The sequence below is a fragment of the Ammospiza nelsoni genome, chromosome 32 (genome assembly GCF_027579445.1).
Source record: "Ammospiza nelsoni isolate bAmmNel1 chromosome 32, bAmmNel1.pri, whole genome shotgun sequence".
In the NCBI taxonomy this organism is placed as follows: domain Eukaryota; kingdom Metazoa; phylum Chordata; class Aves; order Passeriformes; family Passerellidae; genus Ammospiza; species Ammospiza nelsoni.
Genome location: NC_080664.1, coordinates 3,083,856 through 3,108,890, shown reverse-complemented (window position 1 = coordinate 3,108,890; position 25,035 = coordinate 3,083,856). Strand labels below are relative to the sequence as shown.

Sequence of the window (25,035 nt, the reverse complement as noted above, 5' to 3'; positions counted from 1 at the left end):
AGCTTGGGGGCACTTTCCCCCCACTGCCTGCCCAGGGCTCTGCTGCCTGGAGCTGTCCCTGCCAGCAGCTGCTTCCCTGTGCCCAGGGCTGGGCCCTGCCAGTGCTGCCAGAGCCCAGCCCAGCCCTGGGGGCTCAGCTCTGCCCTGCAGAGACCTCCCAGCTCTGGCACTGCCCAGGAGCAGCTCTGGCTCTGCAGGCTCTGATGGCAACATCAAAGCAACCCTGAGGAGGCTGGGGAAGTGACACTGAGGCTGCCTCGTAGAGACCCTCTGCTGATTTCTGTCACTGCCTGGTTTGTTAAGATCTGAGACAACATTTTTTCATTTTTTTAAACCTCAACCAGAGATGAATATCTATAGACAATTTCCCATCCAGGCAACCCAGAGTAGTACTTAAATAAAACAGGATTTTCCCTTGTGTGCAGCCCTTGATTCGCTGTGCTCCCTGTATAATGTACTTGGAAATGTTCTGCAGTTAAATGTCATGCTGAGAGAACTGCTCATCAATGCAGCATCCTCCCCACACTATAAGAACACTTCCAAGCCTTACCACCTGTCTCCTCGCACCCAGATCTTGTCCCCCAGTGCTGGGAGCAGCTGCCAGGGCTGGCTGAGAGCTGTCCCTGGAAGGCAGCAGAGTCCCTGCCCAGCACAGCGCCCTGGGCTGCAGGACCCTGCTCTGCAGGACAGCCCTGGGCACCCCTGGCTGCTCTGCACAAGACACAATCAGAGAATGTACTCACAGGGTCTGTAGGCAGTGGGATGTTCCATCTTTAGGAGATGTCTCCAGGAGCTGCAGCTGCATTGTCCTGCAGCCAGAGGTTCCTGTGCCAAGGGCTGGCATTGATTGTGCCCCAGGTACTTCTCAGCACCTTCCCAGCCCAGGCTGATTGAAGATCTCTGTGCCTCTGTGCTGTGCCTAGGGTGGCTGCAGGCAGTGCCCCAGCCCTGCTGGGCTGGCAGAAGAGCTGCTTATCAAGAGAAATGTGCTTTTGAAGCTCTTCTTGGTTACCAGGAGCTGCCTCTGTGCCAGGAACCCAGCCCAGCTCAGCAGCACAGACAAGCACAGGGACTTTAATGAGCCTCTGGGGCTTTGTGCTCAGGCCCTGAACATCAGTCCCTGAGAGGGAGCTGAAGAAACTTCTCCAGAACTATAAGTCAGAGTCCAACTCCAAAGTTTCCTGGACTTTTAATGGGTCCCACTGAGGGACATGACTGGGGAAGTGTCCCCAGGTCCCAGGCAGAGCAGAGGCAGTGATGACAGGTGGGGACAAAGAGAAGCCAAGTCTTGGTGCCCTGGGGCACAGCAGCAGGGTCTGTGCCACCAAGGGCTGGGAGGAGACACCTTGTCCTGAGGCACTGGGGTCTCCTGGCACAGCCCCAGCCAGGCTGGGCACTGTCAGCCCCTTGTCCTGCCCTCAGCATCCCCCCTAGCCCACATCCCAGTGGCCTCAAAGATCTGCTGGAAGGAGTCCCTGGGGACCCTTGTTCAGGAATGGCCCTGGGGGCTCCTGGATGCTCCCAGGGACTGCAGGTTTTCCAAAGGACTTGGGTTTACCTTTTGCCTCGGAGTCTCTGAGAGCTTTCTGAAATAATGCCCTCCACTTATCTGCTGTAATTAGTCCCTGGAGAGGCTCTGTCAGTAACAACACTCAGTGGGGCTCATTAATGCTTTGAGATACTCAAGGATTTTAAGGTACTTTATGGATTTAAGAATACTTTTAGGTATTCTTAAATACCAAAAATCCAATCTTTAAGGATTTTCCTTCCCACACTGATTCTCTGAGAGGTTTTTGTGCCATCCGGGCCTCCAGTTCTCTCGTCCAAAGAGTCCAAATTTGGGTGCCAAATGTCGCAATGAGAGTGGCTATGACAAACCTTTCTGGTTCCCCAACTTCAGGGCAAGGGTGGTAAAAATGAAAAGAAGCAGATGCTGGGAAGATGAAACAGGAAAGCCTTATTAATATGATTGCCTGGCAATACATTTTTAAAATATGGAAACTATAAGTGAGATTGAAATGAAAGCAAGCTTTAAGATACCGTTAGTTACTGAACAACTGGAAAACTTATGGTATGGCTGGCTGAAGGTAATCCCCTTTTGATGAAACAATACCCCCTGCTTGCAGACAGGTCCACGGGTCAGAGCAGACCCTACTAGCTTGGCAGAAGGGGTCCAAAGAGTAGTTTTTAGGGTTTAAAATGTAACACAGTATGGTAATGTAATTATTCCTATAGGCCGTATGTAAATGCTGTAAGATTTGTATCTTGTAATAGATTGGTTAGTGAAAATTAGAATATGCAGCACAGAAGAAGATTTATTGCATAGTAATGGGAACTCCTCTCCTCTTTTGGGCATCCATTTTGGGTGCCTCTTTTGAGGTCCTCTTTTGGCCTGCTCCGAGCTGTGGCTGGCAGCTCCAAACAAGGCCTCTGCACCCACACCCTTTGCAATAAACCACAAATTCCAAGACCTGGCTTGAGACATCTCTTGTCTCTGTCCATCCCAATTGTCCTAGCCCCTGATGCTCCTACAAGCAGGATCAATGGACTTGCCCAAAAAGAACTTTAGTAACAGGGTGAAAAACAATAAACATGGAGAAGTCGAGCACAGTACAAGGGGCAGGATCCAAAGACCTGAGATAAAGGTGAAGCAACAATATACACAGTTGAGGGTAGAATACTCTAGAACAATAACCACAGAGGGGAAACAAGTAACCAATAGGGGAGGAGAACTTGGACAACTTAGCATAACAACACTAAAGGCATATGGGGGAACTCTCAAACTTACCCTAAGTTAAACTAATGATTCCCAGGGCTTGAAACTCATGCCCATTCTTCTGGGATAAAATCTGGCTGACTCTGAGTTACAGCTGGGCTAACTACCACACCACTGCTTTGCTCTGGTCCCTTGGGGCCATGTGGCCCAACAGAGCTACAATGATGTCCTTGGTTCCACAATGTTCCACAGTGTCACATTGGTCCCTTGGATCCATGGTGCTCTGCAGTGCCACAATGGCCCCTTCATTTCACAAGGCTCCCAAATGTCACACTGGTCTCCATAGGAAGGAAAGCACAGAGCCCCCATGTTTCAGGAGCTGATGAACGGTAACCACCAAGGCAAGCCTGACCTGTCTGTCCTGGCAGGTTTGCTTGGAGCAACCCTTGAATATTTGAAATTATGAATGCAGAGTCCTAACTTCAGACATTTGTGCCTGGAGAAGAGGAATGGGGTTTTTTCCATAAGAAGAAAAGCACAAAGTCTTTTCCAGTGTTTGGAAAATAGGTGAGTTCTGCCCCTCAGGAGTCAAAGACCAACCAGACTTGTTTGTCCAGCCAAACTTTTGTCTGGGAACAATCCTTTAATACACAGAAATTTGGAGGTGGAATCCTAATTTTAGCCATGGATGCCTGGAAAAAATGGACAGTTCTTTGCCATAAAAAGAAAAGCCTAGAGCTCCAGTGTTTCAGGGGCAGATGGGAGTGGCCTTCCAGATTCCAAGATCAGCCAGACCTGTCAGGTGACCCCTGGGAGGCCAAGGCAGCCACACCTATTTCATGTTCCCTTGATTCCACAGGGCCCTGCAGTGTCACAATATCTCCTTGCTTCCATGAGGCCTTGCAGAGCCACAATGGTTCTCTTGCTTCCATGATGCCCTCAGGTGTCATAATGGCTCCTTGATTACACAAGTCCTTAGGGATCTTAATGGTCTCCATGGTTCCACAAGGCCCCACAGTGTCACAATGGTCTTTTTGTTCCATGAAGCCTTGCTGTTTCCTATGCCCTCCCCAATGGTTCCACAAATTCCCATAGTGTCACAATGGCCCTTTCCTTCCATGAGGCCCCACAGTGTCACAAGGGTCTCCATGATTCCAAGGGGCCTTGCAATGCCACAATGCTCTCCATGGATCCACGGTGCCTTGCAGGATCACAATGGCCCTTTTGCTCCACAAGGCCCTGAAATGCAGCAATGGCCTCTTGGCTCCACAAAGCTCCACTGCTTCACATTGGGACCATGCAGCCCAACAGAACCACAAAGATGTCCTTGGTTCCACGAGGCCCCACAGTGTCACAGTGTCACAATGGCCCTTTGGATCCATGGTACCCTGCAGTGTCACAATGTTCTTCTTGGTTCCAGAAGTTCCTACAGTGTAACAGGTTCCACAAGGGCCTGCAGTGTCACCATGGCCCATTGGTTCCACAATGCTCCCCAGTGTCACAATGGTCTCCATAGGAAGGAAACAAGTGAATACCAGAGGTGCAGGGGTATAGGTGGCATGTGAGTCATAGTAAAATATATGTATTGTATAGGTGGCCTTGCCCCGATAAGTCCCGCATGTTCTAATGGGGCTAATTCCCAGGTGCCCATGGCTCTCCACATCAGCGCGGCAGCTCTGTGGGACCAGAGCTGTGCATCAGTATCATGCCCCGTGCAGCTGCAGCAGGCTCAGGAAACAGAGGGGCCCGAGGGTGCCGGTGCTCTCCTCCTGTCTGGCAGAGCCCACTGGACAGGCTGTACAGGGCAAGGGGCCCTACAGGCTGGTGAGCACCGAGCTCTCAAGGCAGTTGTGCCCCTTACCCGTCACACGTTGGGGCACAGCGCAGGAGGCTCATCACCACGGGGGCAGGGTGTTCTTCAGCGAGGCTGACAATGGCCATTTGCAGACCGGCGTCCACAGACTCACAGGACGTGAGTCTCTGCAGCATGGCACTCACCACGGCTTGCACCTGGAGGAAGCGGCATGGGGAAGACTTGGAGTGCTGTCCAAGGGAGCAACTTGCCCAGCTTCCCCCAAGAAGTGCTTGCCTTCCCAGCCCACTGTGATGGGGCTGAGGGGGGCCAGCAGACATGGCTTTAGGGGCCACGTGATCCTGGGAGGCCTTCAGCCCTGGCCCCAGGCTGCTGCAGAGAATTAAAACCCTTCTGGAAAAACTCCAGAGTAGGTCTAGGACTCACAGTGAGCATGGGCATGGCCACAGTCTCTGGGATGCCCTGTGGGATGATGTTGGTGGTGGCCATGCCCTCTGTCAGGGCCATGTCAACCTCCTCCCAGCCCTCATCCATTTCCGAGTCAGAGCTGGCGGCCAGGTCAGAGGATGCTGTGCTGGCAGCAGCCTCTGCCCGCAGCTCACTGGGCCTGGATTCAGGCTGGGCCGTGCCCTCGGGTGTGGGGCCGCTGGTCTTTTTGTGCTGAAGGCACAGGAACCTCCGCAGTGTCTGCAGCAGAAGGACAGGCGGGAAGAGAGGGACGTTCCATGGTCTGCTCCAAGCGCGGGGCTCGGCTGGGCAGTGCCAGCAGGCCCAGCCCAGGTGGGGATGGCCACAGGTACCTGCGCTGCTCGGTGGAAGCAGCCACGGATGGGCTCCTGCTCTTCAGTCTGGTCCTGGGCCGCATCTGGCAAAGAGAGAGCTCAGCCAGAGCTGAGGGGCTGCGGGAGAGGCCGGAGAACACAGCCCAGCCCTGTGCTCCCCAGGCAGGGACAGCCCCCCGGGAGCCCAGGGATCGGAGCATGGCCATTGGTGGGGGCAGCCCCGGCCCCTGTCCCATCCCATCCATGGGCGTGTCTGCAGGGATGGGATGGGATGGGATGGGATGGGATGGGATGGGATGGGATGGGATGGGATGGGATGGGATGGGATGGGATGGGATGGGATGGGATGGGATGGGATGGGGCCAGGATGGCTGCAGGCACCGGCCCTGCAGCCCAGCTCCACCACTCACCGTCCTGCAGTGGCTGCAACTGCTGCAGCTGTGCAGGCTGCTGCGCTGGGGCAGCTGCAGGGCCTTTGCTTTTCTTGCCCCGAAGCCTCTTGAACAGGCTGAGCAGTCTGCCTGCCATCCTGCTGTCTGACCTCAAGGGCACCTTCGAGACAGATGCCTCGGCAAAGGCCCGAGTCAGCGAGTGCTGCAGTCGTGCCTTGCAGGCACCTCCAACAGAGGAGCCTCAGGAAAGCTACAGGACAGCAAGTCCTGCACTCGAGGTCTCCTGCCACAATGACAGGAGACTCCTGATGAACGATGGAGGTTCCCACAGCCTGGCCACGAGGGCACCGGCTGCAGGGATGGAAGATGCCTCGGAAAAACTCCAGGTCAGCAATCAGTGAGCCAGCTGTGCGGGGACACCTCACCGCACCGCTCTGTCACCTCCTGTCCTGTCACGTGCACCGAGCACTGTGGCGTTGCCTCGTCACCTCCAGCACCCATGTCACCATGTGTCACAAAGGGTCCTGTTCCATTCTGCTCCATGGTAACCGTGCTGTGCCATGTCAGCAAGGACCCTTGGACACGCTGCCAACTGCCCTGGGGGCACCCCCACCCCACCCAAAATGCCTCTGATTGGAAGAAATCCATTGCCCCAAGTGTCTAAGACAGCCTTGGACACACCAAGCCCAGCCAAATGCTCAGGGAAGGACTCTCCACAGTGTCAGGCCAGCACAGCCTAGCTCGGTGCTGGCTCTGGAACAGAGCAGCCTCCAGCAAGCACAGGGCAAACACATCTTGCCAAGAGTTAAAAACACAGCAGATAGGGGAGGTGGCATGAATGTGTGCATCAAGGCCTTTGAATTCACAGCTCCCCAAGAGAGCTTTGGGGCACTCGGCTGGACAAACAGGATCTGGCTCAGACCTGTGCTCAAAGGTGGGCAACAAACCCTGCTACAGGTGCTTGGCTTGGTCTCTGCAGGCCCAGGCAGATACCCAAGCTTCTCTTCACATCCTTGCCCTGCCCCTCTGCCAAGTGCATGGGGCCTCAAGGACTGAAGGAAACACAGGGAGTCAAATGGAGACACTTGCACCTGTCTCACTGGGGGCTCCTGGGAAAGCAGTTTCCTTGGGAATCAAGCCCCTCTCTTCCAGGGGCACTTCCCCAAATGTGTACATTTCCTGGGCAGCACCAACACACTCTTAAGTGTGGGGTGCGGAAGTTCATGGACATCACACCATGACCAGTATGATCCAGTGAAGCTAAATTTATTATTCCTAAAAAGACTCTATTTATAATAAATCTCTACTGTCCACACGTCTCTAGCTAATACATGATTGGTTAATCCTAGCTGTTCACACGACTAAAATAGAATGCTGATTGGATTACCTAATTTTTCACGCATCTCTCTGGGGTTGTCTGGCCACCCATGGCTCACTTTCCCAAGCTTGCTGACAAACTTGCTGAGTCCTGATGACTCTTCTTCTTGTATCTTTTTCAAGGATATACCGACCCCATTTCTGGTTATGTCCATAATTCATTCTTTGTGAATGTGTTCATTGTCCATTATTACAAGCAGGCTGGATTCAGTGCATTGGCTAAATATGGCCCTTGTCTTACCAGAACTCCTCAACCTGCAAAATATCTTCAACAGTTCCCCGCTTTTTTTTTGCTCAAGCCAGACTGATTTAAAAGCATGGTCAATTACTTTTTGCACACAGCACAGTAAGCAAGGCACAATAAGCAGAATTGAAAAAAGAATACCAAGACAATAATATGTAGAATTATTTATTAATTACATAGCCAAGAATACCTAATACAGACAATAATACATAATGCCAAAGCATACAAAGTCCTTGTTATTCCCCAGGATTTTAGCCACTCATCAAAAGAATTCTAAACAACTGTCAGCTTTTTCACATTCTCCTTAAGCAATGACAGTTTCTTGTGAATAGATTCAGAGTGGTCAGAGAGATTCATGCAACAAATCCCTTCAAAATCTTCAGACCCACCTCCTTGTGCTAGCAACAAAAAATCTATAGCAGCCCTATCCTGTAACACAGCGTGGTGTATGCTGCCTAAATCAGTGGTAAGCTCATTCAGTATTGCAGATCTAATGTTAATTTGTTTTCCTGTCCAACAGGCCAATCATTTGAATTATGTAAGGGCCTTTGATGAAGCTAATCCTGGTGTAAAAAGTGATGCCAATTTAACCGAAGGCCAATTCCACAATTCTACATTATTGCTGCAGTCTGAGCCTAATGGATGCACACTACGTTTTGGACATTGGAATTTGTGCCTGATGTCAAGCATCTGTTGAATGCTAGGGGCAAACAGTGTCAATTTCCCAAAATAGCATGGTCCTCCTAATGCTTTCCGAGGAATTGCAGGCCAAGCTTTATCTCCACAAAAGAGAAATGAAAGTAGAAAACAGTTATTGTAGAAGTTTTTGTAGAAGGGACTTTTCTCCCAAATGATGTAGAAGCTTTTCCTGTAGTAACTAATGCTGCAAGTAGAGTTTGAAAACCTTTTGATTGGAAGATTTTAGGAAAGTTGAGAGCTGCAATTTCACAATTTGGTTGAAAATCTCAACGTGCACTGTCACTTCTGCAGTATATTTTTCCATCTAACACGTTAATTCCAGCTGATGTGCATACCCTAATAAGACTTAGAATGCCACCCCATTAGCAGGTGATGTGTCATAAAAGCTGGGAGGAAAAGTGTGCTCAAGAAGCAGCAAGACCTAGAGTGCAGGGTGATCCTCTGTATAGTTTAACAGCACAACAGTTCCTTGGCAAGGGGCCCTGGGCTACTGCCACTGCCCAGGCTGGGAGCATTGATCAAGTCTCACAGATATGTGTGCTTGGCAGAAAGATCTCTGAATGTAGAACCTGAGAATGGAATAGAGATGGAAGCAAGTTTTGATAGAGAAGAAAAGAATTGCTGAGCTAGTCTCACTGGATAACCAAGGAGGCAAAGGATGTGTTAGTTAAAAGGGGTTTTTATGGCTTAGAGCAAAGGATAAACCCACCTCAAACAAGAAGATGTTTTTACCAAGCAGAAGGATACCACAGGCAAACAAGACATGTAGCAAGTAGAAAAAAGGTCTCAGAATTTTCCACTACAAGGAAACTGAAAAACAACTTCTAGCTTTAACTGTAATGTACTTACTTTTAGTGATTGGAGAATAGTAACATTGTTGCCCGATTGATAGATGACACAAAACTCGGATAAGTTTTGTGGGTGCTTTATTAAGGGCCCGGGGAGCTTGGGGGACTCACGTCCCAAAGTCCGAGCCCCCAAATTCACGTGTGGGTGCTTCCCTCTTATACATGCGATTCACAACAAAGTCTCCAAGAAACAGTTTCCCGTTCCCCTTGCCTAGTCTCTAAGAAACAGTTCCCCGTTCCCCTTGCCTGGTCACAGACCCCTTATGATACATTCCTTGGTTCATAAACAAGATCATTAATCCTCTGCTTATCTTATTCTAAGAGCATTGTATGCTGCCTCCAGACAGGTTAGCATTCTTACTTTCCTGCACTAGTTTAATTATTTATTAAATCCCTAAAACTACCTCCTAGGTTACACACAAAACTCAACACACTTTTCAACAGCTACAAAACTACTTTTTAACAAACCAGTTCACACACAACTCACTATAATTAAATATTTTGCTAAATTTCATTTCTTTTCCAACAACATGAATATGGTAATTATAGTAGTTATGATATAGGTATCATTATGATATGATATGATATGATATGATATGATATGATATGATTGATACAGTAGTTATAATATCATATGATACGACATAGTAGTTAGGCTATAGGTAAAAGTTAAGGTATAGATTGGTTGTGCTGTATTAAATTATTTGTATACTGCAAATAAAGGAATACAGGCTCCCTGGGAGAGTCCTGTAATTTTACCTGCACCCTAAAATCTGAAATTTCAATACTCACACCATATCACAGGATAAAATAATGACATTTGGCTTCATAGCGCTCTTTCAGTCTGTTATGTATTTCATCATTTAAGGATTATCCAATTAAGCTCTCCAGTTAGTGAAAGAAATCTTTATGCTCAGCAAAGAAAAGTATATAATGCATTGTAACCAAAATTAAAGGGTGTCCAGGCTTGTGTGCAGCTGGAGCTGACAGCTGTAGGCACAGGCTCTGTCACCCATGACCCTGGACTGCTGTAACCTCTGGGATGGAATAAACTGCAGTTTGTATACAATAAACTGCATTTTGGAGAGCCGCCTGGAGTCCCACATCTCTCATTTAGGCTCTTACAACCTTCCCCTTTGTCAAGTCCTCAGCTGTTGTACAGCTCATTAGAGAGGGTTGAGGGCTGGAGATGAAGGCTGCAGTGCCCACTCTGAAGAGGTGATAACAGCACTGTGCAGCTGGCACTGATCCAGGGTATGCTAAGGAGACCATGCCCAGTGGAAAAACAGCTCCTCAACATGGGATGGACAATTCTGGCCATCCCCTCCAGCCCCAGCCCTTTGTCTCAGTGGCCACCTGGGCCCTGCCTCACTGTCTGTGACATGACACTTGCCCACTGGATCCTGTTACAGCTGCTTTGCACCAACTTCCACCTCCTTTCACCCTAGACCTGGCTGTGAACAGGCATGAAAGGGTTGCTGCTAATTATTTAAAAATAAATTATTTTAATTTTTAAAAAATATATTAAAAGTAATAGCAACAAGAATAGCTCCCTGCCTGAAAAATACATATTACATGGTTGGCTCTTCACATATATTAGAAGGAATAATATACGTGTTATATTGTATTAATTAGTAGTACTGTATTTTTTAAGTAGTGTGGTAAATATAGTTTTAGGCTACAACATATTATTAAAATAGAAACCATGCCATGTAAGATACTTTTAACTGGCTCAAAGAATGGATAAGATAATAAAGAAATTCTTTGCACTGAAATAACAGCAACAAGACACCCAAAATCCCAAAGAGAAGAATTATTGCTTCCTTATCAGGAAGAACCAGGCTTTTCTACCTCCTTTCAGACTCCGTGGAGCCAAACCGTGATTTACAAGATGAAGGGGGAGAAGTTGACAATAAACAGAAAAATCCTTAGTTTGAAAGGAATGTTTGCATCATGTGTGAGATATTTTAATGTGCAACAGGCTGTGGCTTTTAAGGGTTAATGCTTTGTTAGCATGCCATGCTTTCCAGAGGAAAGCATCTAAATGTCAGTAATTCTTTGCTTTTTATTTTCTTTATTGTCTTAACTCTGTCCAAATTCTTATTGCTGTAATTTTTATTACTATTTTATAACCATTTTATTACTATTAAACTTTTAAAATTTGAACACAAGTGATTGGGGATTCTCACACCAGGAGCCCCTCAGAGCCCCACGGGTCCTGGCCCCAGTGAGGCTGACAGCTTCCCTCCCAAAATGCTGCATTCAGTTCTGACCCAGCACTAAGAAATCCAAGAAGAAAACAGAAATCTGATGACAGAATCTTGCAAAATCCCATACAAGAACATTCTGTTATAAAATCACAAGTATTAACAGAAGCTGAGAAAGTCAACAACATTAGAAAATGATGCTGTAGATGAATAATGAGATAGATGGTTGGGTCTCACAATTAAAGAGTGAATATTAAATATATGCTAAGAGAAGTTTTGTAGATTTATAGTTATGTGTGTGTGAAAAACGCCAATCACTTGTTTTTAAAAATTTTAAAAGTTTAATAGTAATAAGATGGTTATAAAAATAGTAACACAATTAGAGTAATAACAATTTGGACAAATTGAATTAAGACAATATGAGATAATAAAAACAAAGAATTACAGATGTCTGGGTACCTTTTCTGGGCATGATGAGCCCGAAAAAGAACCCCTGCTAACAAAGGATTAACCATTAGGAACAATAGCCCATTGCATATTCATTCACTTCATACCTGATGCATAAATTCCATTCAAACACAGGATTCTGTCTGGTCATTGTCAACTTCTTCCTTCTAATCCTAACAGCGCCTCCAAGGCGGGAAGAAGTTCCTTTCTTCTGATAAGAAGGCAATAAATTCCTTTTCCCTGAAAGATTTAGGTGTCCTGTGGCTGCTATCTCGCTGCAAGCCCTTTCTGTTAAACAAAGCACCTTACATAGCATCGTTTCTATTTTAACAATTTTTATAACCTAAAACTATATTTAACACAGTACTTAAGAGAATTGATACAGCATTTCTTTCTAACACAACACATATAATATTCATTTTAATATTTGCAAAAAGCCAATCGTAAAATACATGCAGTTTTCAAAGGGGATTTCAGGTAGCTCTGGGGTGAATTTTGGAGAGAAATGGGGGGGTCTGAGAGTCCTGGGGTGTTTTGGAGGTCTTGGGGAGGGTTTGGGGGTCCAGGGTGATTCTAGGCCAACCCTGGGGGGCTCTGGGGGGTTTGGGGTTCCTGGAGAGGTCTCGGGGGAGAATTGGGGGTCCCGGGGGAGTCCCAGGCCCACCCTGAACCGAGGTCTGGGGGTTTTGGGGGGCAGGGGCACAGCAGAGGTTCCTTCCCTTCCCCCCCCCCGGATTTTGGGGGGATCTCCCATGGTGCCCCCTCCCCAAAAAGCTCTGAGGGCCCCCTGAAGTGGCTCCTGTTCCACCGGCCAGTGCCCCCTGATCCAGGACAGCCCCACAGAGTCTGGGGGTTCTGGGGGGATTTGTGGGGATTTTGGGGTTTTGCGAGGCTGTTTGGGAATTTCAGGGTGGCTTTTTTGGGCTTTTGGGGATTTTGTTGGGAGTTTGGGGGGGAATTATTGGGGGTTTTTGGGAGAATTATTTGTTTAGAGATGCTTATGTGATTTTGGGGGGTTTTGTTGATTTGGGGGGTTTTGGATTTGGGGTGATTTGTTGGGGTTGTGGGGGTTTTTGGGGGGTATTTATTGAAATTTTTGGGAGTTTTTTAAAATTTTGGTGAGTTCCACTGGGATTTTTGGTGATTCTCTGGGGTTTTTGAGGGTTTTCTTGTATTAGTCCAGTCCCTCCCAGTATGATCCAAAGATAGCTCCACTGTGCTCCCAGTCCCTGCCAGTAAGAACTAGTTGTGCTCCACATAGTTCCAGTTGCTCTCTTTCACCCTCATTTGTTCCAGTCCCTCCCAGTATGTCCCAGTATAGCCCAGTTCCCTCCAGCATGTTCCCAGTCACTCCCAGTTGCTCCCAGTTGGGTTTTTGGGGGGATGTTTGGAGAATGAAGCAGTCCAAGGCTGAGCGGAAAAGGCCCCTTGGGGGAACATCGGGGGGTGCTGATGGCGGCTGCCGGCAGAGGCAGCCTGGAGGAGCAGAGCCCTGTGTCCCCCAGGAGCCCAAAGTGGGGAGCCCAGAGAGGGGGGAGCGCTGCCATTGGCAGGAGCCTCAAGAGCCTGGAGGGAGCAGGGGGGACTCCTTGGAGCTGCTGCAGCCCAGAGCAGAGAACGAGGGGAGAAGGGAGCCCTGGAGCCCAAAGAGCCCTGGCATCCCAAAATGGGGAGAGCGAAGAGGGGGAAGCTTTTGGGATTGCTGGGACTGCCGGCAGCCTGGGCAGGGCGGGCACCGAGGAGAAGGGGGACCCCCAATCCAAGCGTGACCCCATGCAGCTGGGACAGGGGGGAACCTCTGAACACCCGAGGGGAGGGACCAGGGACAGGGAACTCCTGGGAGGCTTTTCCAGGGCTGAATCTTGGTGTTTGGGAGGTTTTCATGAAGCACAGATGGCCGGTGACTTGTAGAGATGGACTTGGGCAGAGGGACCTTCAAACTCAACATGCTCATCCCTTGTTTTCCCCAAACCAGGATTTCCCATTGCCAACCCCTGGGAGTCTTTGAGGAAGATGCCCTGGGGCACTGAGGCAGATGAGGAGGAGGTCAGTGCCCCTTTCCCCTCTGTGCTGCTCCATAGCCCAGCCCAGTATGGCCCTGGCTGCAGCACAACCCTGGGGGGATCTCCTTGCCCTTGCCTGTGGCACGGAGGCAAATCCCATCCTGTCCTTGTCCTTCCTCCCCCAGAGCAGGAGCTGAGCATGGAGAGCAGGGAGGACAAATGCCCGCAGCAGAACCTGGTGGAAGAGGCCGTTTTGAGTGGCTCCATGGCGCAGGAAGCCGACGGGGAGGAAAAGCCCTGGAGATGCTGCACGAGGAGGGGCTGCAAATGCAGATGGCAGGAATCTGAGGAGGAAAGAGCCAGCCTGGGCTGGGAAGGTGGCCAGAGATCAAGCTAGAGCTCGGAGCTGGTGCTCCATGAGCAGCTCCAGGATGGGGAGAAGCCCCACACATGTGTGGAGTGTGGGAAGAGCTTCAGGTGGAACTACAAGCTCATCGAGCACCAGAGGACCCACACTGGGGAACGGCCCTACGAGTGTGGGGAGTGTGGGGAGTGTGGGATGAGCTTCAGCCAGAGCTCCCACCTGACCAGCCACCAGAGGACCCATACTGGGGAGAGGCCCTACGAATGTGGGGAGTTTGGCAGAGCTTCAGGCAGAGCTCCAGCCTGATCAGCCACCAGAGAACCCACACTGGAGAATGGCCCCATGAGTGTGGGGAGTGTGGGAAGAGCTTCAAGTGGAGCTGTGACCTGATCAAGCACTGGGGAATCCACACTGGAGAACGGCCCTACAAATGTGGGGAGTGTGGGAAGAGCTTCAGGGGGAGCTCTGACCTGATCAAGCACCAGAGGATCCACACTGGGGAATGACCCTACGAGTGTGAGGAATGTGTGAAGAGCTTTAGGGACCATGACACCCTGATCAGGCACCAAAAGATTCACACTAGGGAGAGGCCTTATGAGTGTTCTGAGTGTGGGAACAGATTTCAGTTCAACTCCCATCTCCTCCTGCACAGTCTGAGTCACACAGAGGAGAGGCCCTTCTTCTGCCCTGAGTGTGGGAAGGGATTTAAGTACAACTGCCAACTCATCACCCACCGGCGCATCCACACAGGGGAGAGACCCTACAAGTGTGGGGCATGTGGGAAGAGCTTCTCACAGAGCTCTCATTTGACCCGACACCAATACAGCCACAGGTAAGGGAAGCCCTGCGAGTCCCCCGAGTGCAGGAAGAGCTTCGTGCTCTGCTCCAGCTCCATCCCCCACTGGAGGAGGCACTTTGGGCACAGCCCTGGTGACCCACATTCCCTGTGATCCATGTTGGGAACACACCTGGCTTCTTATTCTTTTGGTTTGGCCTTAATTTTCTTGTCTTTTCCATCTCTTTGCAGTCCAAAAGTGAAGAGGGATCGATCTTTCACCTCAAAACCACTCAAATCATACTGAAAACAGCTCAATCTTAACACAAAAGGGCTCAATCCTACCTCAAATTGCTTGTTCCCACCTCAAAATCTCAATCCTATGCCAAACTCACTCCATTCCACAGGTACCGGGGTGAGATGGGGTTGGAAGGAGATGGGAGAAATGGGATCCCAATTTGGGAGCGATAGGATAGGATGGGAGCGTAGGAGCGATTGGATGGGGGTTGTGTGGGGCTGGGTGTGTGGGATGTATTTGATAGCAAATAAAACTCTCAGACTTATTGCTTTCTCTCCCGTTCATGTTCAGTCCATTGCAGTTCTGTTTTCAGAGTGCCGCCTCCCAGAGTGCCCCCTCGCAGTTGCTGCCCTTGGCCTGAGCCTGCCCCTTTCCCCTCACGGTTCCCGCCCTTTCCTTGCCCTCTTTCCCCTCACGGTTCTGCCCTTTCCCTGCCCCCTTTCCCCTCATGGTTCCCACCCTTTCCCTGCCCCCTTTGCCCTCATGGTTCGACCTTCGGGAACAGGGAGGGAGGAGGAGGGAGGGAGGGAGGAGGAGGGAGGGAGGAAGAGGCTAAGCGGCAGCAGAAGCAGCTGGAGAAGGGGAGAGGGAACCCTGGAGTCGCCGCAGCCCCGGGAGCATCACCCCCCCCCATCCCACAGGTGCCCGGAGAAGGGGGAGCTCGGCCCAAACCTGCTGGGGGGTGCCTGGGTTTGGGGTTTTATTCAGGGGAAGTTTGGAGCTGGCAGGGCTCCAAAGCCGAGCCACGGATGGCCCTCGGGGGGACATCCGGGGTCCCCAGGAGGTGTTTTTGGAGGGTCCCAGGGCCAGCAGTGGCTGCTCCCAGTATGAGCCCAGTCCCTCCCAGTCATTCCCTATGATGATACAATTTGATCCCAGCACAGTCCCAGTTCTTCCCAATTTCATCCAGTGTGTTCCCAGTTCTCCCAGTGTCCCTAGCATAGCCCTAGGCACTCCCAATATGATCCCAGTCTCTCCCACCAGGTCCCTAGTCCTTCCCACTTGCCTCCAGCGTGTTCCCAGTTCCCTCAGCACATTCCCAGTGGCTCCTAGTCCGGTCCCAGTCAACACCCATATGGCCTCAGACACTCCCAGTATATCCCAGTTGCCCTGGACATTCTCATAGTCATTGCCAGGCACTCCCAGTTACCTTAGGGTGGTTCCCTTGCCCCCTGTTTTATCCCAGTTGCTCCCAGTTCCTCTAATTATGTCCCCCAGCATGGGCCTGGTAGCTCCCAGTAACCCCCAGTCAGGGTCCAATCACACCCACTCTGATCCCAGTATGATTGTAGCCACTCCCAGTATGATCCCAGTCACTTGCAGTCTAATCCCAGTTGCTCTCAGACACTCCCAGTAAGATTTCAGTGCCCCCAGTGTTATCCCAGTTGCTCCCTGTCAATGCCAGCATGACCCCAGTAGCCTCCAGTATGATCCCAGTGTCTCCCTGTCTCTCCTAATTTATCCCAGTTGCTTCCAGCTTGTTCCCAGTCACTCCCACTTCTTCCCAGTTGCTTTCAGCATCATTCCAGTTGCTCCCAGTCAATCCCTCCATGATTCCAGTCCCTCTCAGAGTGATCCCAGTTGGTCCCAGCATGGGCCCAGCTGTTTCCAGTGTGCTTCCATCACTCCCGTATGGTTACAGACACTGCCAGTATGGTCCCAATTGAACTCAGTTGTCCCTGGTATAGTCCCAGTCACTCCCCATATGATCCCAGTTCCTCCCAGCATGGTGTCACTCACTCCCAGTTACCCCCAGTGTGGTCCCAGTTCTCCTCAGCATGGTCCTGGTTGTTCCTGTGTGGTTCCAGTCATTTCAGTATGGTTACATATTGAGAGTTTTTGCAGATTGAGGAGTTTTTGTTAGACAATGGCCATATTCAGCCGAAGCACAATCCAGCCTGCTTGTACTAATGGACAATGGACACATGCACAAACAATGAATAATGGACATATTCAGAAATGGGGTTGGTATATCCTTGAAAGAGATACAGGAAGAAGAGTCATCAGGACTCAGCAAGTTTGTCAGCAAGCTTGGGAAAGTAAGAAAAAAGTAAATAATGGGTGGGTGTCCTGGGTTGACTAAATGATGCTTTTATCCCCAATTGTCTCATTCTGTTTATGCTGAATAATAAGTTTTACACCTTTAAGACTTGTTCCAGAGAGTGAAGGGGGGGAGAGAAGAAGTGGCAGGTTTTTTCAGACACTGCACTCACTCCTCCACATTCCTGCTCTGGACTCTGTTGTCTGTGGATGTACAGACAGCAGGACAGAGCTCTCTTTTGCTTTTAGTTAGTTAGCTAGCTGAGGCAAAGGAGACAAAGAAGTTCCCTGGACTGTGGGGTTTTTTCCCTTTTCTTTGGAGCTGTTCAAACCTGCTCTGGACTGAACACCAGAAGAGCACCGGCAGCTACACGTATGGCCACTGAGCCAGGCCTGGCCTGCGACACTTCCAGCACCAGAGGGACTGATCAGAGACTGAGTGAGCTGAGCTGCAACCCAGGGAGGGGACTTTCTCAGTTTGTCATCTCTTTTGGAGCAGGAAGGGGTTTTATTGTTTAATATTGTTTAGGTTTTATTGTTTAATGAACAGGTTTTTCCACCTTTCTCCAAGGAGGTATTTTCTCCAGGACCGATTAGGGGAAGGGGCTGATTTAATCTGCTTTCCTACTGGAGCCCCTTTGGGATTCTCTTCCAAATTTGAACCAGGACAAATATATCTATTGGTGCCCAATGCGTGGCTCAAGAAGGTGGAGAAAAGCTCTATTGATTGTATGTTGGTTGTGCTCACTCTCTAGTGAGTTAAAGCAGTCAGTAGCCATGTTGCTTGAATTCCTAATGTCTCTTGGGGTGGAGGCCTTCACGTGGTTCTGGTCTCTAGAGCTTTTTGAGGTTTCAATACCTTTCTGGTCACTAGGATTGTTGTCCATAACCCGTAATTTTTATGGTAGTGCGGCACGAATTGGAATAGCTGTTGTGCTGGCCTTGGTGATAATGATTTATAGAGCATTTACAAAGATACTGGAGTCAGTTTATGATATTTATGGTTTACGGTTTCTTTGTCCTACCCTGCATCCCAGTTCCAGTAGTATGTTTTGGGAATTTATTAGTAATTGCACCCAGTTTGTTAGAGGAGGAGCAGGGAATGAGGCTTTCCAGCCTTTCCTTTCCTTCTTCTCCTTTGAATCTGTTATGTCACTTTTTGAGAATGTTCAGTTTCCCCTGAATGTTAAAGAGACCATCTTTCTGGTATTTAATCTGGTATTTAATCAAACTTCCTCTATATGGTCTGCAGCTTCTCTAGAATGAGGGCTGAGATATCCAGAGGAGTTGGTGAGACCATTGACCCAGAAGCAGATGCAGGCATGAAAAATCCTAAGTGGTGTGGAGAATAGGAAAATACAGGCTAAACCCTGAAGGAATTTTCTCATCCTGTAGACTGGGATTTTCCACGGGAACAAATTCAGAACCCAGCTGAGGTGGGGAAATACCTAAAAACAAAGTGCCATGATCATTCTAAAGAGAAAAGGCTCATTGCAATAAGCTGGGTCCTGGCCTATGCTTATCCCACTCTGTTAGATACTGTCGGGCAGCAGACAGAGGCAGGGGGGCAGGGAGATAAATCAGCAGCTATCCCAGTCAGGCTACAGCTAACAGCCCAGGCTCAAAGCCAGCAGCTAAACCAGATAGTGAGCCTAAGCCAGCAGCTAAACCAGACAATAAGCCTCAACCAATGGCTGTTGCTACCAGCACTAGAAGTGGGAAATGCACGGACAAGACCGATCGACCAGTGGAGGCACGGACAAGACCGATCGACCAGTGGAGGATGATGATGATGATGATGATGATGATGATGATGATGATGATGATGATGATGATGATGCAGCAGGAGAAGGACCCTCAATGCCTCCTGACATAAAATCAGGAGTCAAACCAGCAGGTGCAAGATCAGAAGCCAATATTGAGTCCTTTTCTCTGAAGGACCTTTGTGGCCTACAGAAGGATTACACCCAATGACCTGATGAATCCATAATTAGTTGGTTAGTCCATCTCTGGGATGCTGCAGGTGAGGCTACAATTCTGGACAGCACTGAAGCCAGGCATTTGGGATCCCTGTCACAGGATCCTGTCATTGACCAAGGAATGGTGAGGGGGACTACTCCACACAGCCTCTGGGCACGGGTCTTGGAAAATGTAGCACAAAGATACCTATGTGCAGATGATCTCTATATGCAACAAACCCAGTGGAAGACCATAAAGCAAGTGATCCAACACCTGAGAGAAATGGCAGTGGCAGAGATTATCTTCTTAGATGATGTAACAACTAGGAACCCAGACTTGATACCATGCAGGTCTGTGATGTGGCGGAAACTTGTACGACTTGTGCCACACGAATATGCTTCTGCCTCAGCCATCATGAAGTGGGATGAGAGGGATGAGACTGTGCTGGATATGGCAAAGAAGCTCCGAGCATATGCAGATGCTGTGCATGGCCCAACACATGCCAGAATCGCAGCAGTAGAAACATGTCTGCAGAAATTAGAGGACAAGATAGAGGAGAATCATAAGAAATTCAGAGAGGAGATTAAAGAAGACCTTCTCCAAATCTCAGCAGTACAGATCAGAGGTTCTGGTAGCCAACACAGATGTTACCCAGATGGCAAGAGAAGGTACACCCCATGAGCTGAGCTGTGGTTCTACCTGTGTGATAGTGGAGAAAACATGAGGAGATGGGATGGAAAATCTACTGCTGCTCTGGCACAAGGGGTGCATGAACTGAAGGAAGCCACCAGAAGGAAAGCAGCTCCAGTTGCCCACAGCCGAACTGCCAGGTATGATGATGATGATGATGACATCCAAGGAACATCCAAGAAGGAACATCCAAGACATATGCCCAGGGAAAGAAAGATAAGCAGGCTTAGAGGGGCCCCGCCTCTAGCCAGGTAGAGGCTAGGGAAAACTGTGTTTTCTGGTCTGTGTGGATTCGTTGGCCTGGCACATCGGAACCACAAGAGTATAAAGCTTTGGTAGATACTGGTGTGCAATGCACATTAATCCCATCGAGACATGTGGAGACAGAGTCTGTTTCTATTGCTGGTGTGACAGGGGGATCCCAGGATTTCACTGTGGTGGAAGCTGATGTGAGCCTGACTGGGAATGAGTGGAAGAAACATCCTATTGTGACTGGCCCAGAGGCCCCATGTATTTTGGGCATAGACTTCCTCCAAACTGGGTATTTCAAAGACACAAAAGGACTCAAGTGGGCATTTGGGATAGCAGCTGTAGTGACAGAGGGCATCCAGCAAATGAACACCTTGCCTGGACTGTCTGAGAATCCATCTGCAGTAGGAGTCCTGATGGGAGAAGAGCAATAGGTGCCAATTGCCACTTCCATAGTGCATCGACGACAGTACAAGAACCACTCGAGATGCTGTGATGCCCATCCATAAGATGATCCAAGAGCTGGAGAGCCAAGGGGTGGTCAGCAAGACTCACTCACCCTTCAACAGCCCCACTTGGCCTGTGCACAAGTCTGACAGAGAATGGAGATTGACTGTGGACTCTCGTGGCTTGAATGAAGTGACTCCACCGCTGAGCGCTGCTGGCTGCTGTGCTGGACATGCTGGAACTCCAGTACGAGCTGGAGTCCAAGGCAGCAAAGTGGTACTCCACTGCTGACATTGCTAACGCGTTTGTCTCCATTCCTCTGGCAGCAGAATGCAGGCCTCAGTTTGCTTTCACCTGGAGGGGCGTGCAGTGCACCTGGAACCAACTGCCCCAGGGGTGGAAGCACAGCCCCACCATCTGCAATTGGACTGATCCAGGCTGCACTGGAAAAGGGTGAGGCTCCAGAACACCTGCAGTACATGGATGACATCATTGTGTGGGGGAACACAGCAATGGAAGTATTTGAGAAAGGAGAGAGGATCATCACGATTCTGCTAGAAGCCAGCTTTGACATCAAGAAGAGAAAAGTCAAGGGATCTGCTCAAGAAATCCAGTTCCTGGGAGTGAAGTGCCAAGAGAGACGGAGTCAGATTCCCACTGAGGTCATCAACAATGTTGGAAAAGAAATGAAATTTAGCAAAATATTTAATTATAGTGAGTTGTGTGTGAACTGGTTTGTTAAAAAGTAGTTTTGTAGCCGTTGAAAGTGTGTGTTGGGTTTTGTGTGTTACCTAGCAGGTAGTCTTAGAGATTTAATAAATAATTAAACTAGTGCAAGAAGGTAAGAATGCTAAACTGTCTAGAGGCAGCATACAATGCTCTTAGAATAAGATAAGCAGAGGATTAATGATCTTATTTGTGAACCAAGGAATGTATCACAAGGGGTCTGTGACCAGGCAAGGGGAACGGGGAAACTGTTCCTTGGAGACTTTGTTGTGAATTGCATGTATAAGAGGGAAGCACCCATACGCGAATTCGGGGGCTCGGACTTTGGGACGTGAGTCCCCCAGTTCCCCGGGCCCTTAATAAAGCACCCACAAAATTTATCCGAGTTTTGTGTCATTTATCAATCGGGCAACAGTTTTCTGGCGACCGCGGCAGGACTCCAAGGGCTGCTGGGGCGGTTCGCGTCCCGATCCACTCCAAGCCGGCACCGAGCACTTCTTGGGGAGTCATCGGTCGTGACCGACACCCCGCGCCTGTTGGACAACTGCCAAGGTAAGCCCGAAGGTGCTTTATATTGGAAAAAGGTGATAATTGGATTTGGATTTGGTGGTTGGTAAAAAAAGCCTAGGCTCCGGCCATAAGACGTCTAAGGACGCAGGAGCGGAACTCGCCTCCTGTTTGTTTTAGGGAAGGACGGCGAGAAGGTATATTGGTTTAAGGTATATTGGTTTATTGGGATTAATAGTAGAATTAAAGGTTGTAATATGATGTCTTTTAAAACTTTTAAAACCTTAGTGCAAGCCAATGGTAAAATACCTGGAAATACACCATTAGGTTGTATATTGAAACGGTGGAAAAGTGAAGGGTATTATCAAGAATTGGATAAAAGTAAAATGATAGATTATTGTAACCATTGGTGGCCTGAATATGAGATTGGGGAAGCGGGATGGCCGGTGAATGGTACACTGGAATTGGGGATAATGGAATCTTTGATGCAATTTTTAAGGAGGAATGAGAAATGGGATGAAATACCATATTTGGATTTGTTTTTCGTTTTATATCGGAAAGAGGAATGGCAAAAGGAATGTGGTATCTTGGTTTTAGAAGTGAATGATGAAAGGGAGTGTGTGGGATGTAAAGAAAGAAAGGAGCGTAATTTGTATCCTTCAGTCGAGGAAGATTTGTCTTATTGTAGAGCACTTCCAAGGGTTCCGGTTGCTCCTAATGTGCCCCCTGCTCCCCCTGCGGATATAGCTATAAAAACGGGATCTAGTGAGAGTGATAGTGATGGTGGTGATGGTGAAAAGAATGAGAGTGTTAAAAGAACTCCGTTAGCAGGGCGGACTCGCAAGGGAAGGAAGGGGCAGAAGGGGCCACAGTTAATTGCGCCATTGAGGGAAGCTGTGGGACCACAGGGAGAAAGGATACTTATAAAGGTGCCTTTCTCCCCCGGAGATTTGGTAATATGGAAGCAATCAGCGGGGAGTTATCGGGAGGATCCTGAAAGGGTGGCAAGGGTGGTTAAAATGGTAATAAAGACTCAGAATCCAGACTGGAATGATTTACAGGTATTATTAGATACTATAATGGATTCCACGGAAAAGGAAATGGTTATTAGAGCCACTAGAGAAAAGGCTCGTGAGGAAATTCGGTTGAGACAACTAAATGAGACAGTTGATGAATTGGTACCAAGTGAGGAACCTAAGTGGGACCCAAACTCTACGGGAGGAATAAGGGCTGTAAAACGATATCAGGAATTGTTGGTGGAAGGAATTAGGACAGGAATACCTAAGACTATGAACTGGTCTAAGTTGTATTCAGTCAAGCAGGACAAGAATGAGTCTCCGTCTGCCTTTTTAGAACGATTAAAAGACATGGCTCGGAAGTTTACTAATTTAGATGTAGAGGATCAATCAGGAAAACTTCAATTGGCATTGTTGTTTATGGGGCAATCACAAGAGGATATTAGGAAAAAGTTACAAAAGCTGGAAGGAGAGGATACTAGAAGTTTGGATAAAATGCTGGAGGTAGCGTGGAAGGTATACAACAACAGGGAAAAAGAAACTGCAAAAAGACAACAAGCTAGTATTCTGGCTGTAATGCAGCAGGCAGGGGCAGGAGGAAGACCCATTAGGGGTCGAGGTCGGGGAGGAGCTAATCACGGACAGAGGGGGTTGCCAAGAGGTCGGGGAGGATTTGGGTTTGCACCTAACATGGGGAGGTTGGATCCAAACCAGTGTGCCTTTTGCCGACAATTGGGACACTGGAAAAATGAATGCCCGGTTAGAGGAGGTATGGGCATGGGAAACATGGGATTAAGGACAGGTCCAATGGGGAATGCCCCTGTGGGAGGATTTACGGGAGGACCAGGAGAAGTCGCTCAAGCACTAGTTTTGGGAAACTATCAGAATCAAAGCTGACTAGAAAAGGATTTAAGGGTAGTTTTAGAAATAGATGGAAAGGATCAAGAATTTATGGTAGACACTGGAGCTACTTATTCTGTACTCAATAGACGATTGGGACCTTTGAGTGACACAACGGTACAGGTGGTGGGGGCAACAGGGAAGCTAGAGGAACAACCATTTTTACAACCTTTAAATCTTAGGTTTGGGGGGAAGGAATTAGATCACCAATTTTTGTATATGCCAAACTGCCCCACACCCCTTCTTGGCAGAGACCTGTTGTCCCGACTTAATGTGAAAATAATATTTGAAGGGGGAAGGGTGAAATTGGAAATACCTGAGGAACAAATAGCAGGCATTTTTGTGATCAAGGAAGTGGATGCCTCTCCTATTCCAGAAGAAATTGAGCAGGCTGTAGTACCCTGGGTATGGGAGTCAGGGGTCCCCGGAAAATCTAAAGCTGCGCAGCCAGTAAAGGTGGAACTAAAGGAAGGGGCCCGACCAGTGAGGATAAAGTAATACCCCTTGAAGCTTGAGGCAAGGAGGGGAGTAGCCCCGTTAATTAAACAATTTTTGGCTCAAGGAGTATTACAGGAATGTGAATCGGAGTATAATACTCCAATTTTTCCAGTAAAGAAACCTAATGGTAAGTACCGTTTGGTACAGGACTTAAGGGCTATTAATGAAATAGTGAAAGACATACATCCAGTTGTTGCTAATCCTTATACTTTGTTAACATCTGTATCAGAGGAGTTTAAATGGTTCTCAGTGATTGACCTTAAAGATGCCTTCTTCTGCATCCCACTGGCAATAGAGAGTAGGAAATATTTTGCCTTCGAGTGGGAGAGTCCTGATTTTGGGAGAAAGAAGCAGCTTATGTGGACGAGACTCCCACAGGGATTTAAATGCTCCCCTACTATTTTTGGAAACCAACTGGCCAAGGAGCTGGAGGAATGGAAGATAACCCAGGTAACAATATCCCCATCCTTGTATGTAGTCCTGCAGTACGTGGACGACATTTTTCTGGCTACTAAGGAAAGGGAAATGTGCGTGGAATTAACAATTAAATTACTCAACATGCTTGGCCAAGCAGGGTATCGGGTTTCTAAGGAAAAAGCTCAATTGGTCAAAAATAGCGTTATTTACCTCGGTTGTGAGATCACACAAGGGCAGAGACGTTTGGGAGTAAACCGAATAGAGGCAATATGTGCTATTCCTTTGCCTCGTAACCATCAGGAATTGAGATCTTTTCTAGGAATGGTGGGATGGTGTCGACTGTGGATCATGAATTTCGGTCTCCTAGCCAAGCCACTATATGAGGCCTTGAAGCAGCATCGGTTGGAGTGGACGACACAGCAAAAGAAGGCCTTCCAGGAATTGAAGCAGGCACTAAAGGAGGCCCCAGCCCTAGGACTCCCTGACGTGACCAAGGAATTCCAGTTGTACATGAATGAGAGGCAAAAACTGGCATTGGGGGTCCTCACCCAGAAGGTGGGATCCTGGAAGAGGCCAGTGGGATACTTCTCTAAACAACTGGATTCGGTAAGTTCCGGGTGG

General features: G+C 48.7%; 1 pseudogene; it reads left to right on the top strand.

Annotated features, from left to right (window-relative positions):
* The first annotated feature begins 13,538 nt into the window (after positions 1–13,538).
* The window catches only part of LOC132085740 (zinc finger protein 418-like), a 130,413-nt pseudogene continuing 118,916 nt past the window's right edge, over positions 13,539–25,035 (top strand).